Below are 11,736 nucleotides of genomic sequence, written 5' to 3'. Positions count from 1 at the left end.
AATTTTAGTGCATTTCAAGACTCTGTTTTGATAGTGCTGTTCTAGCACTCTTGACTGTAATTTTCTGCATATGGAGTAATAGAAGACAGTGTTGTTCTGACGTTTTCAAATCCTTGAGTCTTCTTTGGGTTTTATGAATGGAGGGCCCCCGTTCATGACAGCCCTTGTATAGTATTTTATGTTTATATTCTTGCTATTTCCTTATTTTCCATTCAGCATTTCCTTTTCTTTGAAACATGTACAGCTTAATTCACTTTCATTGTCATTTCATTTGCAGCATTCACTTTGACTGATCAGATTTGTTTTTCTGCAGGTTTTTAAACCCGGGATTGTGTGTGTGTTTGTGTATTTGCTTTATATCTAGTGGTAGTTTCAGTTGTCTTATTCATAGTGCTGCCTTTTACTCTGTTTTCTAGTTTAGCTTCTAGTTTAGTTTCTCAAGTTGTATGCTAACTGATTAATGGTCTCTTTATCATAAACTGTTTATCTTTAAGAGAGCATAATACTAATGAATTACAACTTGTTTTGAAGTAGCCTTGGCTTATATCACTGACTCTCTTTTTCCACTTGTTACACATAACCATGTATGTTGGAAGCAGAATGATGGAGAAAGGCATAGTGGTGTTATAATTTGTCATTTAGAGCTTTATCATTTCTTAGACTTATCTTTAGCTACTTCCTAATCGTGTTTTACACAGTACTATGTGTTAGAAGCAGAGAGTTAGGAAGAGATAAACATTATCATTGGTCTTTGAAGTGATTTTCTTATCTTTTTATTTGCAGCAACATGAGTAGTGACTAATGCCATTAGAAAGTGGTTCTTTGCTTTCAGCTCATTTCAAGTTATTTATTTCTTTCAAGTTTTTCCTTTTCAGCAAGTAGTTAGAAACCACCAATCACACACCCTCACTCATCTAGAATTCACCTTACACACACTATCACTCATCTGTTTATAGAATTATCACTCCATCTTAGGAAGATAAATTAACCACAAACAACACCCCAAATGACAAAAAGCTCTAAGAGGTTGCTTAAGTACATATAGTACACCTTCACTTCATCAGCTTACGAGCCCCGGGTTGAAAATTAATGACATCAATTTACAAACACTAAATTGACTAAACAGCCTCTTCGAGGGGGCAACCTCCAATAGAGCAGAGCTTGATTACAGAAATAAGACACAATGCTCCTCGCAGGGAGTCTCTATCCTTTATGTATGACTCATACATGTAATACCACAGGCCAATACCGTGGGTTTTATTAATACCATCTATCTAATACTACGGCCCATTTGCAACTAACTGTGGTCCCATCATTAATTGCGAGTTAACCACTTACAAATATTAATATGGGCTTTATTGACTCTTGACTATGACGTGATCCCATGACATAAATAAGGGGCTTAGGGTGGGACCCTAACATGCCTTCCCCCTTAAGACTAGCCTTGTCCTCAAGGCTGAAGCTGCGGAAACTGCTGAAGAATAGTGGCTGGTTCCCAAGTTGCATCTTCCGGAGAGGTGTCTTTCCATTTGACGAGGACTTCCTTAATCATGCAGCCGCGTAGGTGCTTGTCTCGTGTATCTAGAACCTATTCGGGTTGAAGCCAGATTGACCCTTCTTCGTCCAATTCAGGTAGACTGGTTTGAACTCGGCAATTGTTCCCAATCACTTTCTTGAGGCACGATACATGGAAAACTGGATGGATTTTTGCCGTAGGTGGCAAAGCCAACTTGTAAGCCACTTCTCCAATGCGCTGAATTACTTGGAATGGTCCGTAGAATTTTGGAGAGAGCTTTTGACAACCCTTATCTTTGAGTGATGTTTGCTTATATGGTTGCAGCCTTAAAAAGACCTGATCCCCTTCTTGAAATTGGCGCTCTGAGCGATGTTGGTCAGCCTATTGCTTCATGCGGTTCTGAGCTTGATGAAGATTCTCTTAAGATGGGCGAGCATGGTGGCACGGTGTTGTAGGAGTTGATCCACTGCTTGTACTTTGGAGAACCCCTTGAGATAAGAAGTAGGGGAAGGCGGAAGTTGACCATAGACTACTTCATAGGGAGTCATTTTGGTGGTGGCATGATAGTTGGTGTTATACCACCATTCAGCTAGAGGTAACCACTATACCCAAAGGTGTTGCTTTTCTGAAGTGAAACACCTAAGGTAGGTTTCTAGACATTTGTTGACAGCTTCAGTTTGACCATCTGTTTTTGGATGATATGAAGTACTGAGTTTGAGTTGAGTGCCTTGTATTCTGAAGAGTTCCTGCCAAAAATTACTGGTGAAGATCGGGTCGCGGTCGGACACAATAGAAGTGGGCATGCCATGCAATTTGAAGATCTAATCCATGAAAGATTGAGCAACCAAAGTTGGTGTAAACGGGTGGGTTAGTGCGCAGAAATGAGCATACTTCGACAGTCGATCCACAACCACCATGATGACTGACTTGTTCCCTGACTTTGGAAGACCTGTAATGAAATCCATAAAAACCTCCGTCCAAATTGATGCCGGAATGGGCAATGGTTGTAATGAGCCTGGTGTGTTGACTGTTTCCCCTTTGTGGCGTTGACAGACATCACTTTCTGCTATGAAAGTAAGGATGTCCTGTTTCATTCCTGTCCAAAAAAATGATCTTCTGGTGTGAGCATACGTCTTCTGAAAGCCCGAATGTCCTGCAATGGGAGATGAGTGCAATTCTGGCAAAATGCGACTTCTGAGGGTGGATGTTGGTGATATTACAACTATGTCCTTGTAGCGAAGAATATCATTCTGCCACGAGTAGCCCTTGCTGGAATTAGGATCTACCTGCAATTGAGAAATGAGTTGGGAGAGCCCGGGGTGTGAAAACCATTCCTTGCGAGCCTCTTCAATCCAGTCTGGAATGGGGAGGGAAATTGCGAGCAGAGTACTTTCCTCCTCAAATTGGCGAGATAATGCCTTTGCTACACTGTTGTATTTCCCTTTCTTGTAAATGATCTCATAATCATATCCCAACATTTTGGCTAACCATTTATTTTGTTGTGGGGAGGATAGGCGTTGCTCCAAAAAATATTTAAGACTATGATGATCTGTGCGGATTTGGAAACGTCGCCCCAATAAGTAAGGTCGCCAGGTCTCGACTACATGTAAGATGGCCATCATTTCCTTCTCGTAGGTAGATTGGCCCAGATTCCTCCCACTGAGTTGTTGGCTTGTGAAGGCCAATGGTCGCCCTTCCTGCATTAAGACCGCCCCAATACCTATACCCGAAGCATCACATTCAATGAAAAAGGATTTGGTGAAGTCAGGTAGTGCTAAGACTGGAGTGGAACACATGGCGTTTTTGAGAGCGGTAAATGCCTGTTGTGCTTCCTCATTCCAGAAGAAGGAATTTTTCTTTAGGAGTTGAGTGAGGGGCTTCGCTATGCGGCCATAGTTGCGGACAAATTTATGATAATAGCCTGTGAGACCCAAAAAGCCTCTCAAGCTCTTCAAGGTCTTAGGTTGAGGCCATTCTTGCATTGCCTGGATATTTTTGGGGTCCACCTTGACACCTTCACGCCCCACAATGTGCCCCAAATACTCAACTTCTTCCATGCCAAACGAACACTTAGACATCTTGACAAATAATTTATGCTTGCAGAACAGTTGCAAGAGTAGATCTACATGCTGAAGATGTGCCGCCCAAGTGCCACTATAGATGAGGATGTCATCGAAGAAGACAAGGACAAATTTTCTGAGATATGGTTTGAGAATGTGATTCATAAGGCTTTGAAAAGTAGAGGGGGTATTACAGAGACCAAATGGCATGACCAGAAACTCATAATGGCCTTCATGAGTTCTGAAAGCCGTCTTGGGAATGTCGACTTCCTTCATGCGAATTTGGTGGTAGCATGAGCGAAGATCCAACTTAGTGAAGAATTGAGCCCCATTGAGTTCGTCCAGCATGAGCTGATGATAGAGGGGGCTCCCGCCTGGAGTCCACGGAGGGTATGTGTGGATTTGTTCTGCTTAAAACTCATATATAACTCCTGGAAATTCATTGTGATTGGCCCAAGAGTGCGGAGCCATTCAGCGCCTAGGACAATGTCGCAACCCCCCATGTGTATGGCAAACATGTGGGTTTTCAACTGATAATCCCCCATTTGAAGTTTGACATTTTCACAGCGGCCTTCACATTTCATTGTGCCCCCATCTGCGATTTGGACTTGGAAGTTAGAGACTGCCCGTACAAAACAATGCACTGCTTCTGCGATTTTTTGATGGATGAAATTATGGGTACTTCCACTATCAATCAAGACGACTACTGGGCGATGTTTAAGAAAACCCCTGATTTTGAGAGTTTGAGGGGAAGAAATTCCTGCCAACGCATTTAGCGAAATAACTGGTTCGTCAGATACAACCTCCTTTTGGTTGTCTTCTTTGATCGCCTCTGGTTCCTCAAGTGGTGGATCTTCCTCGGTGGAGCTGTAGTCAGTGGCATCTATTTGAAAAAACTTGGGCTCCTTGCATTTATGACCCGGGGAATATTTTTCATCACAGTAGTAACATAGTCCTTGCTTCCTTCTTTCGGCTATTTCCGCAGGTGACACCTTTTGAATCTTAAGTGTCTGAGTCGTGTTGGGAGCCTGTGGGGGACGACCTTTAGCGGGGAAATTGGAGCGGCTGTATTGGGCTGCTAATGCTCGTTCCACCTTACGAGCTACCTGCCAAGCCTCTGTCCACGTGGGAGGGTGGTGGAGTAGAACTTGAGCTTTGATGGCTTCTTTAAGACCGCTGATAAAACATTCCGTGTAGAACTCATCTGTGAGACCCTTAGTGCGGAAGGCTAAGGCTTCAAAAGTGGTAATATATTCATCCACTGTACCCGTCTGTCGGAGCTTAGTGAGACGCCCCAAAAAAGAGTCTTCCTGTTCAAAGCGATTTCGAAGAGATTTGGTAAATTGGTCCCAATTCTGAAAAGGTCCATTGCAACGCTGATGCCATTCCCCTCATTGCCATCGTTCATTGTCCAAGTACATGGTCCCCACCATAAGCTTAGTCCAATCATCTAGGATATGATTCAATTTGAAATACTGATCCATTTGTGCTAGCCATGCGGACGTGTGAGAACCGTCAAATTTAGGCATATCCAACTTGGGAGGTCACTGACTGGGTGGTGGATGGGTGTGCCAGACGTGAGGAGAGTGGCTCGACTCACCCTCATGGTATTCATGGCCCTTATACGCCTCCTCATGGGCTGGTTCCTTGCCCTTCGAGAGTGCTTCCTGTACCTGGAGACTTAGTCCGTTAATCTCACGTTGGAGGGAGCTCATGTTTGCTTTAAGTTTGTCCAACCTTTCATTGGCCATTGCTTGAGCTCTAGTTTCTACCATACACCAACTTGATGAAAAAACTGGGACCGCCTAAAATTTTTTTACTAATAAATTGAATGGTACCACCTTGCTCAGCTCGTCGTCCTGATGTTGATGGGCTAGATCACCAATAAGCGCCTCGGAAGATCTCAGACTTTTTTTTTTTTTTTTTGGAAAACTCCTAACAGAGTTTTAATCCTTCTTGATCAATACTGCAGTTGCCAAATCATGAAAATGTCAATGCTGCCAAAATTCCTGTGAAAATTATACCCCGGTATAGGAACCCTTCACAACAAATCCGATCTGGTGGATCTGAGAGATCTGAATGGTGGAACAACTGCTGTTGCGGATCTGATGGAGCTGCGCGACTGATGTCTGCTGCTGCGACACGTCTTTGCACACACGGATCTGGAATAGATGATGTGTGATCCCCCTATAGAAAAGGGAACTATGGTCTAGAGGAGTGTCAGGTGCTATAGATCGCAATATACATAAGGGTCTGACAGTAGTACTCGGCCCAATGTTTCAGGGCTCTAACTAAGGAGGATAGACCGTACCCTTATCCGTACAACCCGACTACCCTATCGTACGGGCGAGTAATCTCTCCGAGTGCTGTTCTCGGTGTATTTTAGCCACAAGACGGCCGAAGGTTTATCTATGGCGAGGTTTCAAGGGAGCCTAGGGGGCTTCCTATATACCCAGAGGGTACGTGGAAGACAGTCCGTGCGCGGTTCTGCCTAATGCGCTACTACTCGAAGGGGTACCCACAGGGGTTACAAGGGAGTCCAACAGACGTGACCACCTCTTGTATTTCCTGCGTGCATGCCTCCCCAAATCCGCAGGTTTATGCGCTTAATGACAAATCCCGTGGTTTAAAGACGCCGGAACACGTCTCTAGCCAAAAAATTTTGCTAAAAATTGGAGATCCCACCGAGCCCTGGAAAGTGCTCTAATACCACTTGTTATGCTCTTAACCTGCAAATAATACCCAAATACAGAATATGCGAAGAAAAAGATACCCAGAACACAGAATAGCAATGTTCACATGCCTCTTCGAGGGGGCAACCTCCAATAGAGCAGAGCTTGATTACAGAAATAAGACACAATGCTCCTCGCAGGGAGTCTCTATCCTTTATATATGACTCATAGATGCAATACCACGGGCCAATACCGTGGGTTGTATTAATACCATCTATCTAATACTATGACCCATTTTCAACTAATTGTGGTCCCGTCATTAATTGCGGGGTAACCACTTACAAATATTAATATGGGCTTTATTGACTCTTGACTATGACGTGATCCCATGACATAAATAAGGGGGTTAGGGTGGGACCCTAACATGTACGCCCTCAATCTTTTAATGTAATGTCAGCTTTAGAGATCTAACCATGGTTCGCGGACCATGGGATTATATAAATAGAGCGGGGCTCTAAGTAGTTAAGAGAAGAGAAAACAATAGAATAGAATAGAAGTGATCATGGAATAGAAGATATAGAAATATAGAAAGATAGTGAAATAGAGAAATATTGTTTCCTACTATGTAATAGCCCATTCATTCAGCTTTATTCCTGTGTATTTTTTCTCGCCTTCTGGTCTACACTTGTTCTGATCTCGATCTTCAGCTCCGTTCTTCATTTCTTCACACCTTTATGCTTCCTTCGTAAATCCTTAGGTTTTAAGAAAACTTACAGCTCTACATTCGCTGTAACCATTAAGGATTTTCTCCTCTCTGCACTTCATCTCTGGTTCCACACACCTGCAAACCTATGTTACGTAGAATTACTAAAATCCACACACAATTCATTCAATTACTCCATTCACACCATACAAACTCAGAAATCGAGTTATCTGTATTAATAACAAATAATTACAAAAAGATTCCTTTCTGGTATGATCTTCACTATCAGTGGCCTTTTCCTTTCCTGCCTGTAGGCTTACAATCAACCCTACTAACTAACTGACTCTATAACTCCTAGACAGCTAACCCTTGAACTAACTCTGAGTAACTAACTCTCTATATGCCTTTTAGGCTTACGTTTATACAAAAGGTTCTAGTTCACTTTTGACTCCTCTAAGTACACTTTTGACTCAACTAATCCCTAAGAATCCTCTCTAGTTCCACAAAATCATTAAACCAATACCTAATCTAGGATTTAGAATATTTCAAAATCTCTCAATCTCTCAACTATCCTAATTCTTTCATGTTCTCTAACATTTGAGAACATTTACAATTATGCCTCACAATACTTAGTTAATCCCTATTCTAAATATCTCTCATTAAAATCACTCAAAACCTTAATAATTACATTAATTTTATTCTTTTCGAAACCAACTCCCTCAAAACACAAGACCCCATAAGTTAACTAGAATACAATGAAATTTTTGAGCTGAATGCTCCTCCATCAGAACTTCCACTTGACAAGACATTACAATACAATGCACATGTGCTTATGTGAGACAAAATGGCTTGAGAAAGCCATGCAAGACATCACTGACACTCGGACCATTGTGGTGAGACCAAATCTTTGACATGCATGTGATGTTCGAAGGTGATGAGCTGATGCCAAGCTTGGTTGTTTGTGATGGTGTCCGCGGGCTCAATGGTGACATCTTGCTGAAGCGAACTCTTGCCTTCGTTGCATTCAGGTGAACTAATATGGCTCCTCTATCCAAATCATCCGATAACATGCGCATGGTCGTCCTAGTCCGACCAGACTAACAACATGTTTATGCATAGTGTCTACGCTACTCTCCAAGCATGTGCTGGTGGCCATGCACATCAACTTGTCGAGGTACATGTTCAGCTCTAGTCAGACTTTCTTCTTGTCTTCACCTCGGTGAGTGTACCAAATGGGTGGGATCGCATGCGTGCACACAATGACATGCATGTTGTTTCATTCCCTTGCATGCGATCAACAACACTGCTCACTTTTTCTGCTCTATGACAGCTTCTAGGATGGATCTGTAACTTGTACGGGCATAGTTTCATCCGTGAGTGCATGTTGCACCCCCTGCTATACCTATTCCTGCTGCAACTCATTCTCTCATCTATGCAACTCCTGTTCTTTCTTGAGTTGCTGCTTTAGCACATGCAACTCCTTCTTTGTTCCGTTCTCTACCTTCGCGCGATCTTCATGTCTCTTTGTCACCTCATAGCCCAAGTCTCCAAAGTTCCTTTCATCATAAGAGGATCTGCTTGAGCTTGCAACTTTGTTCCACCTCTGTGTTGTCAACAACCTTCCTCTTGCGTTCGTTGCATCCGGTATGTTGCCTTCAGCTACTGTTGATGGTGCTGCTTTTTGTGGTGTTGCTACCATCATACCTTGATGTCCTTGTCTACGAACAACTTGATGTCTTCGTGGGTAGGAAAGTTCATAGACATTTGATTGACTGCATCCCCAAGTGTGCTCTGAACGATGCTTTCTACACTACTCTCCTAGAATCCATTGTACCTATGGTGCTGAGAGACATATTAACACCTGTGATACCTGGAGACATGGAAACACTCATGGAAAGCAATCTGCCATTCGTAAACCAAAACGAACTTGAGAACTGACTTGCAACATACTTGTGTGATTGATCATGAAGGTTGCACAATTTCCACCGGGAAGTCAGGAGACTGATTGCCAAAACTATGTAAGGCACAATCAAGGTTGTTTGGAGGCTAATTGGCTTCTGGAGCTATGTAATGCACATTCCAGCCTGGCCTACTAAGGACTGAAACTGCGCAATGCCCAATTTCAGTCAGTAGTGTGCATTGTGCAGTTTCTGGGGCCAACAGGACATTGCCTCCAGGAATTGCGTAATGCAAGACTGGAGGTTAGTGCTTGGCTAGATTTGCGCAATTTCTAGAGGGAAGGCAGAGCCTTCACTTTCAGAAATGTGCAGTGCTAGCTGGGCAACGCATGGTCCGAGCCAAGGCAGTCCAGCCGATGGGCAACTATAAATATGAGAAGTGTGAATGAATGAGGAGATGACTACAAACAAGAGTGAATGATCATTCATGCAAAAAACAAGTACAATATTCAAGAAATGGGAAAGCATGCAAGTGTGTGAAGCGTGTCGCCGCAACGACGACCGTCTGTGAAAAATAGTTCCACGCATGCGATAACAGTGAGATGAAAATGAAAACTAAAAAAATGCTAGTACATGCTAATATGAATGTAAATGACAACAAGAACTCACTGAAATCAAGCATACAACACACACAAAGAGAAACACAAAAAGCGACAGAAACGCAATGCAAGTCATGAACATCGAGCTTACCCCAAAACAACTAATCTGAATGTGTCGATGACTCCTAGATGCAACATGGGATGCCAGAGCTAAAAGGTTGATGTGAGGAATGAGCTCTGCAACATCCAGTTGATGAGTTTATATAAGATCAAGGTTGCGACGCGCATGCCACAAATCTAGGATAAGCGACACTTAGCAGGAGGTTTTTGAGATGATCCTTCCATGTAACATGCAGTTGCTAAAAATAGATCCTTGAATCGAGGGATTCTTTTGCGTGTTTCCTTGGGAGGAGAATACCATGCAAGAAAATTAGTTTTTCTTGGTCCCAAAGGGAACCAGTCAACTCAACTGCATATGAAAGAGTCTGCTCAATTGCTGTGAGAAAATTCGCATTCCTGGGAGGGATTTGCGCTGACTGCCCAGGATATTTGCGCAATTGTTGGTTAGAGAAGCTCACTGTTTCCCAGGATTGCACAATTCCTAGGCTGAGAAGCCCTGCTGGGAAGAATTGCACAATTTTCTCATTGAAGCTTGACTGGTAGATTTGCGTAATTCTGGAGCCCAGTAGGCTGCCAGACAGAATTGTGCAATTTCTGGAGGGAAGGTTGGTTTCCCTCCAGAATTGTGCAATTTCTTGAGGGAGCTACTTAGCTTGCAACTGGACCAAGTCCGGAAGAACAACCTATGAGGGGAATGAAACATGTTATGATGGATAGGCTATCATTCTACAAGAAAATCGTTGAAGCTTGTGTAATTGATGAAGCAAGACATGATGTTGTGAAAGGTTGGTAGGGAGGCTCCAGAACGAAGCAAAGGCAAAATTTTGGAGGGTGGTTGTAGCCATTACAACAGACCTACTAGCAAGAGCATTCTGGAAGGAGGGGTGACCGCCTCCTACCTTTAAATTCATGTTATAGATTTATATTTAACATGTTATTATAATTTTATTTAATTGAATATGTTATAGATTTATATTTATCAAATATCTAATTGAATAGGTTATAAATTTATATTTATTACGTATCTAATTGAATTCTTTATAAATTTATATTTATTGTAAATAAATTAATACACAACATTGCATTAAATAAAAATATTATATATTAACATTTTTTATCTTTTATTTTTAAACATTCAATTAAAAAAAAATCAATTACAGAAAATTAGAAATTATTTGAAAAAACTCGTTTTTAAATTATGTATAAAATAAATACCACATGTGAAAGGCCCATGAGCCAATTATCCCTTTTTGTAATGAAATGAAATGGTTAATAACGTAGTAGCCTTCGTCACGACGACTTCTATAGTTCATGCCAAAAGTGGAAGTATAAATTCCTTTATTTGGAATTAAATATATCATCTTCTAACTGATATTTAGTTAGTGTGATATGGACCCTTACTAACCCAAAGTAATGGCACGACTTATTAAATATCATAAATATTTAATCAAAAACCAAATATGAAATTTAAGAGAAACTAGTAACTATATCACCACCTCATATATCTGCAAATGCTTTAACATTTTAAAAAATCCTTAACACATTAATTTAAAATTATAAATTTTTGAATTTTGAAAAAAAAAATCCTCTTTAAACAATTGACATAGTATTTGGCAAAATAAATCCTTAGACTTGTGTAATGGAAAAAAATTTCAATTCACATAGCTCCAGACTTCATACTTGGGATTTGAATGTGTGACTTGACATTCTCAATAATAATAAAATCATGGATTGTTTTTAACGAAGATGGTGTTTTAATTTATTGGAAGTCGGTAATCGATTTCCACATATTATGTTGAAGTGAAGTGAACACATTCACATATTAGGATTGGAAAATAAGAGGGCGAGCAATATTTCCTGTAAGAGAAACTAGTAACTAGTAACAAAACAAGTAAGAGTAACTAGTAACGAATGTAAGAGAAACTAGTAATAAGATCGTGAACAATTTAATGTAAGAGAAACCAATAATGATTGCTTTTCATTTTTAAGAAATAATTATTTTTTTTTTAAAACACATGAAAGGGTAGTTTTCAAAAATATAATTTAAAAACATGAAAGCACATGAAAGCTCAGTTTAAATGGTAATTAAAAGATTAGTTTAATAAATGTTGATTCAAAGATTCATTTAATAATTTGAACACACCAGTCCAAAAACAAACTTAAAACCA

The sequence above is a fragment of the Pinus tabuliformis genome, chromosome 1_1 (assembly GCF_031772625.1).
Source record: "Pinus tabuliformis cultivar Carrire ecotype Pingquan chromosome 1_1, CPIR1, whole genome shotgun sequence".
Taxonomy (NCBI): Eukaryota; Viridiplantae; Streptophyta; class Pinopsida; order Pinales; family Pinaceae; genus Pinus; species Pinus tabuliformis.
Note: the sequence above shows the minus strand (reverse complement) of the source record.